Here is a 7,213-nt window from a genome sequence, read left to right on the forward strand (position 1 = left end):
TGAGTTAAGATTTAGATAATGCTGTAGCATAGTAAATCTGAATGATAAGAACTTGAGCTGTACAACAGAAGAGAGTGAGAGGGGAAGGAATGATGGACCATGTAGGAGCTATATGTCATTGCTATTGTGTTTCAAAAAACAGAGACTTCAGAGAAGAGAAGGAGAAAAATAAAGTGTCCTGAGTCAAGTTTCTTTTTAATCCATCTAATAGTTTGGACCAAAAGTCAGTGAAAATGGGAAAAAATAAAATAGAATATGAAGCATTGTATATACCTGTTACAATTTTAAGAATTTGTAATAGGAATATGATAATTAATTCCCAAAGAAATAAGAGAAAGAAGAGTTAAACTCTCAAGGGAAAAGGAATGAAGAGAGAAAAAATGCAAAGTAAAACCTTTATCAATAACAAACACAAGAGTTTAGAAGTGGAAAGGCAGTGGGAATATTCTAAGTAACAATAAAAATAGCTAGCGTGGATAGAATATGGATCACATTTTATCATTTATAATTTTGAAAAAACATACTAGGAATGAAAGTTTCAAAGTAATGATGTAAAACACTATTTGGATTATAATTAGGAAGCATAGCTCAATGGTAAAACATTGGCCTAGCATGTGTGAAGCAATGGTGTGATCTCCCAAACATTACAAAGTAAACACAAAGCACACACATACAAATACCACATAAACACACACATATACATCACATACACACATTTGGAATATTGATACAATTATAATAAACGGAGGAAATTATCACAAATAGTAAAAGTGTGTTAATATATGAAATCATGATATTGCACGTACTATTTACAAGTTTAGTAGAAATAAAATAGTCACAATATACTTGGATTTTAATAGATTAAGTAAACTGAAAATTAATAAATGACATGAGAACCTTTGCAAATAAGTTATAAATAATAAACATTTTGAAACATGTATCCTTAAATTTTGACAAAAATTTGATGTTACTGGTATTTTAACTCAAGATTTAGAATACAATAGCTAGGTGCTCTATATAACATTAGCGATGGCTATATCTCTAATCATTTTACTCTGAATACTTTTATAATAAGGTCACAGCGTTTCATTGTCTCCCGAATTACAAATCCTATTTACACTTCCCACCATAGCTAGAAAATGGATGCCACAAATCACCATGCCGAGCTCAAACTTTTTTCAATTCAAGTAAAATTATTTCCAAAAAGTAAACAAGTAATGAAGCCTTTCTTAATAAAGTATGTGCTTCTTGAAAATACAGTAAGTATTTGTTACCTGGACAAATATGTTTGTAAGTGTAAGAAAATAAATTTATTTAAAATCATTAATCATATAAAAATTAAGAAAATTTTTAATTGTCACGTATTAAATATTATAAAAGCAAAATATATGTGTCTGAATAATTTACATATGTAAATATCATGCAAAAATAAATTAACTAATCCTCTGAAAAAAAGAATTATCCTAAAGAAACAAAAGAAACATTTAAGCCCAAAATTTGAAATTTAGAAAATAAAATGATGTGTACACTTAATGAAGTGTAAACCCTCTGTATATAAATTTTATAATAAAAATGCATTAATAAAGAAAGCAAGAATACCCATGGATCAATAGCAACAGCAAAAGCATCAGTAGTTCTTGTTTTGAGTGTACAAAAAAATCGATGGAAGAGATAACAATGTTCCTTCCCTAAGAAATGTACTCATTACCTGACCTTATTTATGTAACTGTAACCCCTGTGTACATTACCATTAAAATAAAATTAAATTGAAATTAAAAATAAACCAAATAATATACCAATTAAGAATTCATAGAACCCATTGGTTAAAAACATTGTAAAAAACTGCCCTAAGTACCCAAGGAATATATTTTGATGAAACTATTTATATACTTCAACCTCAGCAGAGAAGCAAAAATTTCAAAAACTGTTACAAAGTAGAGTGATAAATCAGAATATATTACTATTAATAATACTCATAAGATTAATTTATAGTGGTAGTCAAATATGTAAGAAATGAGGCAATATGCCATACATTTGAACGTAATAAGTGAGAAAGAATTTTCTAGGTCTTTTTAAATTAGCATAAGTTTAATTGAAATACTATTCTGTCACATCATATGATAATCATACTGAGACCCAGGACTTTCACAGAGAAGGAAACAAAAATGTGTCAAGATTGGCTTCTGACTCCAGGAATAAATTTTTGGCCATGTTGGGATTTCAACTCGCAGCCTACAATTGCCAATCCAAAAATGGGGTAACAGTCTTAGCACACCAGCCTCCAGCAAACTGAGATGCCAGGAAATTCTGAGTACGTGTGATCAATCCACAGGTGTTCCCAATAGTATATACATGCATAGAAAAACAGGGAATGTGAGGATATTAAATTGTATATATATATTTATATATATATATAATACCAATTATTGGTTATTAAATTATGCTTCTATGTAATACTTAGAAAAGCATTAATTAAAAATTAGTCAATATCCTTCCATTAGGGGAATCATACCATGGAGCTAGAATGGAAGATATAAGTCCAATAATTTTTGTGTGGCATTCTAAAATAGAATCATGAATTAACTGAAAATTTATTTATTACTTGTATAACATTCCATTAGCATTCACATGAATAGGAATGAGTTTGTCAGAATCTCCTTCCATTTGTGGGTGGCAGCCCTGGCATTCTAACTCCAGGCCTGGGTAGTTTACTTCGGATGCAAACCATTGGAATGACACCGTGAAGATTTCAGATTGTTACTATTACAAAAAAGAACAACAAGAAGAAACGAAACCCAGGAGCCAGGGGCTCTTGCCTGTAATCCTATCTCCTCAGGATGCTGACATGTAGAGAATGCCAATTTGAATTCAGCCAGGGCAGGAAAGTCCGTGACACTCTTATTTCTAAGAGATCACAGGAAGGGAAAACATGAATGGGGCTGTGGCTCAAGGGCAGAGCACTACACTTGAGCAAAAGGAGCTCAGGGACAGGGCCTAAGCTCATAGTACAAACCCAGAACTGCCCCCTCCCCCCAAAAAGATGCAATAACTCCATGTTTCTGTGTATGGATGATGACGTATGGATGATGGATATTCAGCAGGTTGCCCATGCCCAGCCCCCCAACCTGGGCAAGCAGGGAAAAGCCCTCAGAGGTACTAAGTCTGAGCCAGCAGCTTGAACAAAGCACCCTTCTCTGCCATTTAATAACCGAAGTCTTATGTTCTGGCTGAGGTGTCCCATTGGGACACATAGCAGACAGTCACTGCCTCCAAGGAGACCACAATTCCTAGATTGTAGGAGTTGTCGAAGGTTCTGGCTCCATATTCTCTATCCCTCTGTAGGATGTGAGCCTAGACCCCTGGGGCCTGTTGGCTATCACTAATTAATCATTCCTCATTGCTAAGTCATAGGCTGGTCCCAAATCTTGGCAAAGATATGAAATAGTAAGCTATTTCTATGCCAAAAGAGGTATGTCAATAAATCCCACTTTCATAGAAGTGGGATTTGGGCTGCGAATATGGCTTAGTGGTAGAGTGCTTACCTAGTATGCACTAAGTCCTGGGTTCGATTCCTCAGTACCACAGAAAGAGAAAAAGCCAAAAGTGGCACTGTGGCTTAATTGATAGAGTGCTAGCCTTGAGCAAATAAGCCTAGGAACATGCACAGAACCTGAGTTCAAGCCCCAAGACTGTCAAAAAAATGAGCCTGGTGAGACATATTTTTCTGGGACTCAGAGGAGGGCCAAGGATATAGGTAAGCAGTAGGGTAGAGGGCAGGTGCTGGATGCTCACCCCTATAAGCTACTCAGGAGGCCCAGGTCTACTGCATGCAGATTGAGTTGAAAAACCTGGAGGAACAACTTCACATCCAGGTCCAGGAAAACCAGAGGCTCGGTCTCCAGAATGTGGAGCAGCGGGAGCAACTATGGAGACTGGATGAGAAGGCCAAGGATTGGCAGTAGATCCCTGAGACCCCATGATGTGCATGTGTGTGACCCATAGATAGAGCTGGCCCTCCTGTGGGATGCTCTCCACAAGGTTAGCTATGAGAAGGAGGAGCTCACCAGCATTCTGGAGCTCAGAGCCACCTGTGAGCAACACATTGCCTCCAATGAGCAGCTGAACTCCAAGAAGGAGGCCCTGCAGCAGCACTTGCAGAGGTAGACCCAGCTGCTAGAGCAGCTGAAGCAAGTGCAGGGCCGACCAACTGGGGGGAGCAGATGGTGCCCCCAAAGTGGCAGGATACTCCCAAGTGCCTAGATGTGACCAGACCACAGGAGGAGCGCCTGCATGCCCAGCTGAGCCTGGCTTTCACTGGGGAGGGGAAGTTGTGAGCCCTGGAGAAGCAAAAGTGGAGGAGGTGACTCCTCCACAAAGTGAGCATCGCCGAGAATGGAGACATGCCCCTGACCTACAAGGATGTGGCTCTGCAAGCGCTCTCCCAGGCTGAGATCCAGTGGGAAACTCCTGCTGCAGTAGCAGTGACCCCAGTGCAGTTGCATGGCCAACCCGGCAGCTCAGTGTCAGACAGAGCTGGAGGCACAGGCACCCTCGCCCCGTGAGCTGCCACCACAGCAGGCTTGGGGATGGGAATTGGGACACGTGGGTGTCCGAGAAGAAAATCTGCTTCATCCACGACTTGTATGATGAAATAGACATCCATAGTCCAGTAGATGAGCTCCACAATCGATGCAGCCAGCTGTTGGCACACATCCACAAATGTCAAGGAGTCCCTTGTGGCATGTAAGGAGTAAATGTTCGTCCTAGATGAGCTGTGTCAAGAGAAAGCCAAGCGTGTGTGCCGGCTCACCCAGGAGAAGATGGAGAAGAAGAGAGAGCTGCAGGAGCTGCTGTTACTCCTCGCAGGGGAAGGAGTGGACAGCGGGCTCCAGGCTGAGCCTGCCCCGCCCCCACTGCTCCAGATGCCTCAGGCTCCAGTGTGGGCGAAATGAGTGAGGAACACAAAGGTTTTGAAGAGTTGCAACTTTAAGACAACTTGGACACTGCCAGAATCGTGGTCGGGGTTCACGACCTCGTAGATGACTCCCCCACGGAGCATGTTCTACAGCAGCTGACCCACACCCAGAGCAGCCTAGAGCTCGTGGACTTGGGCAAGGAGCGCTCCCTCCCATTCTTCTGTAGACTGATGTGGTTAATGACTCTCTATGTGAAATACTGATTCTCAAAAGCCAAAGCAGCCACCAGAAGTGGGTGGCCAGGCGGCGTTCTCTCAGGCCTCCATCTGCTGTGAGATGGGAAGGGTAAACTTCAGGTCAGGTAGGGCAGAGGCTGCCGGGAAGTGTCCCAATTTCAAGGGAAATCTAATGGCCCGTTGGTGGCCAGGGAAGAGACCTATGTTATGCTTATCCCAAACAATAAATTGTTTTCAAGGAGAAGAAAAGCCTACAACAAAGATTTGTTCTTCCAGTCCTGGGGCTTGAACTCATGACCTGGCTACTCTCCCTGAGCTCTTCTTGATCAAAGCTGGCACTCTGCCCGTTGAGCCCCACCTCCCCTTCCAGCTTTTTCTGTGTGGAATTGAACCCAGGGTGTAAGGCATGCTAGGTGACCACTCTACCACTGAGCCACATTCTCAGCTAGGATGTTTCTCCCCCCTCCCAAACCCATATGGCCATTCCTCAGATAAATAGGAAGTAGAGGCTAGGATGAATATGAAGCACAAGTATGGTTCACAGAGAAATACTCCCTTGCCCCCTCTTTGACACCCTTAGTTGAAGTTTCTATTCTACCATTTAGGGATGAGAGAGGGAGAGGGAGTCCTGAGAGAGGAGTACCAAGAAGAATAGTCCCCTGAGCCCCACAGCCTACCCCACACAAGTGGTCCTCTAGAGTCCAATATTACCTGATTCAATGTGGAGTCTACACTGTCTCCCTATCACTTCAATGCTCATGATGAAATAAAGGTCAGCCTTTTCCTTAGCCCACATACAGTGTAGAAGCTCCTATTCCCAGACCAACTTCCACCTCTGACTGCCTCGAGTTAGGCTCACCACCACTCACCACAATGGTGGCAGTGATGACTTCATGCATAGATTCCAGGAAGAAGGTCTATGGCAAAGGGCAAAAGCAGCAGGGTGAGCAGGGGGAAGGAGCTGGGGCAATTGCTCTGGGATCTTCCTCCTTGGAGTCCTTCCATCAAGGCAAAGCCATGCTGACCCAAAGCAGGGCCAAGGCCAGAGTGTGAGACAAGATGGAGGAGCATGGTACTAAAGGAGGTACTGCTTTGTCTTGGAGCACTTGAAAATTCCAATTATATTTGGCCCATGCCAATCCTAAAGCCAACATGCAATGCCTCTCCTTGTTGTTGTTGTCCCTGAGCGCTGTCCCTGAGCTCTTTTTCTCAAGGCTGGCACTATATCACTTGAGCCACAGGGACTCTTCTTGTTTTCCGATGATTCATCGAAGAAAAGAGTCTCACACACTATCCTGCCCAGGCTGTCTTGGCATCATGATCCTCCAGATCTCAGCTTCCTGAGTATCTCAGATGACAGGTAAGAGCCTCCAGTGCCCAGCATGTGATGCCTTTTGAAGGCATCTTGGCCTATCTATAAAAGGAGCCAAAAAGGACCTGGATAGACCATGACCAAATCAAGGAGCTGGGATGGGGGAACACTGACCTTCTAGCCATCCTGTTCCCCAAAATTAAAGATGCCAGGTGGTGTTGGATGCATCAAACACCTAGGCCAACAGCCATCAGGCTTAGTGGGGAAAAGGTAGAGAATATCCAAAGACAGCAGTGTCGAAATCTCTGATTTTGCATGCATGTGGTGCGTGCATGAGTGTGTGTGTGTGTGTGTGTGTGTGTGTGTGTGTGTGTGTGTGTGTGTGTGTGTGTGAACTCAGGGCCTAAGCTCTATCCCTGAGTTTTCTTGCTCAAGGCTGGTGCTCCGCCACTTGAGCCACAGACCCACGTGCTTTTTGATGGTTAATTGTAGGTAAGAGTCTCAAGGACTTTCCTGTCCAGGGTGGCTTTGAAGCATGATGGTGGCCCCAGGGAAGAAAGACTAAACACAACTCGCAGGGATAATCCCTATGGAGGAAGACTCCTGCTCCCTGGTGGCCAGATGGGGGACATGCGGCCCCTTGCCATAATCCTCTAGAGTTCAATTGGGGGAAGTGACCATGGCTAAGCTGACTTTTGCTCACCCTGAGTGCTGATGCCAGAGCAGATCTATTCCACCCTAGGCCAAGA

This window comes from Dipodomys spectabilis, unplaced genomic scaffold (genome assembly GCF_019054845.1).
Source record: "Dipodomys spectabilis isolate Male_0828 unplaced genomic scaffold, ASM1905484v1 ptg000243l, whole genome shotgun sequence".
NCBI classification, from domain to species: Eukaryota; Metazoa; Chordata; class Mammalia; order Rodentia; family Heteromyidae; genus Dipodomys; species Dipodomys spectabilis.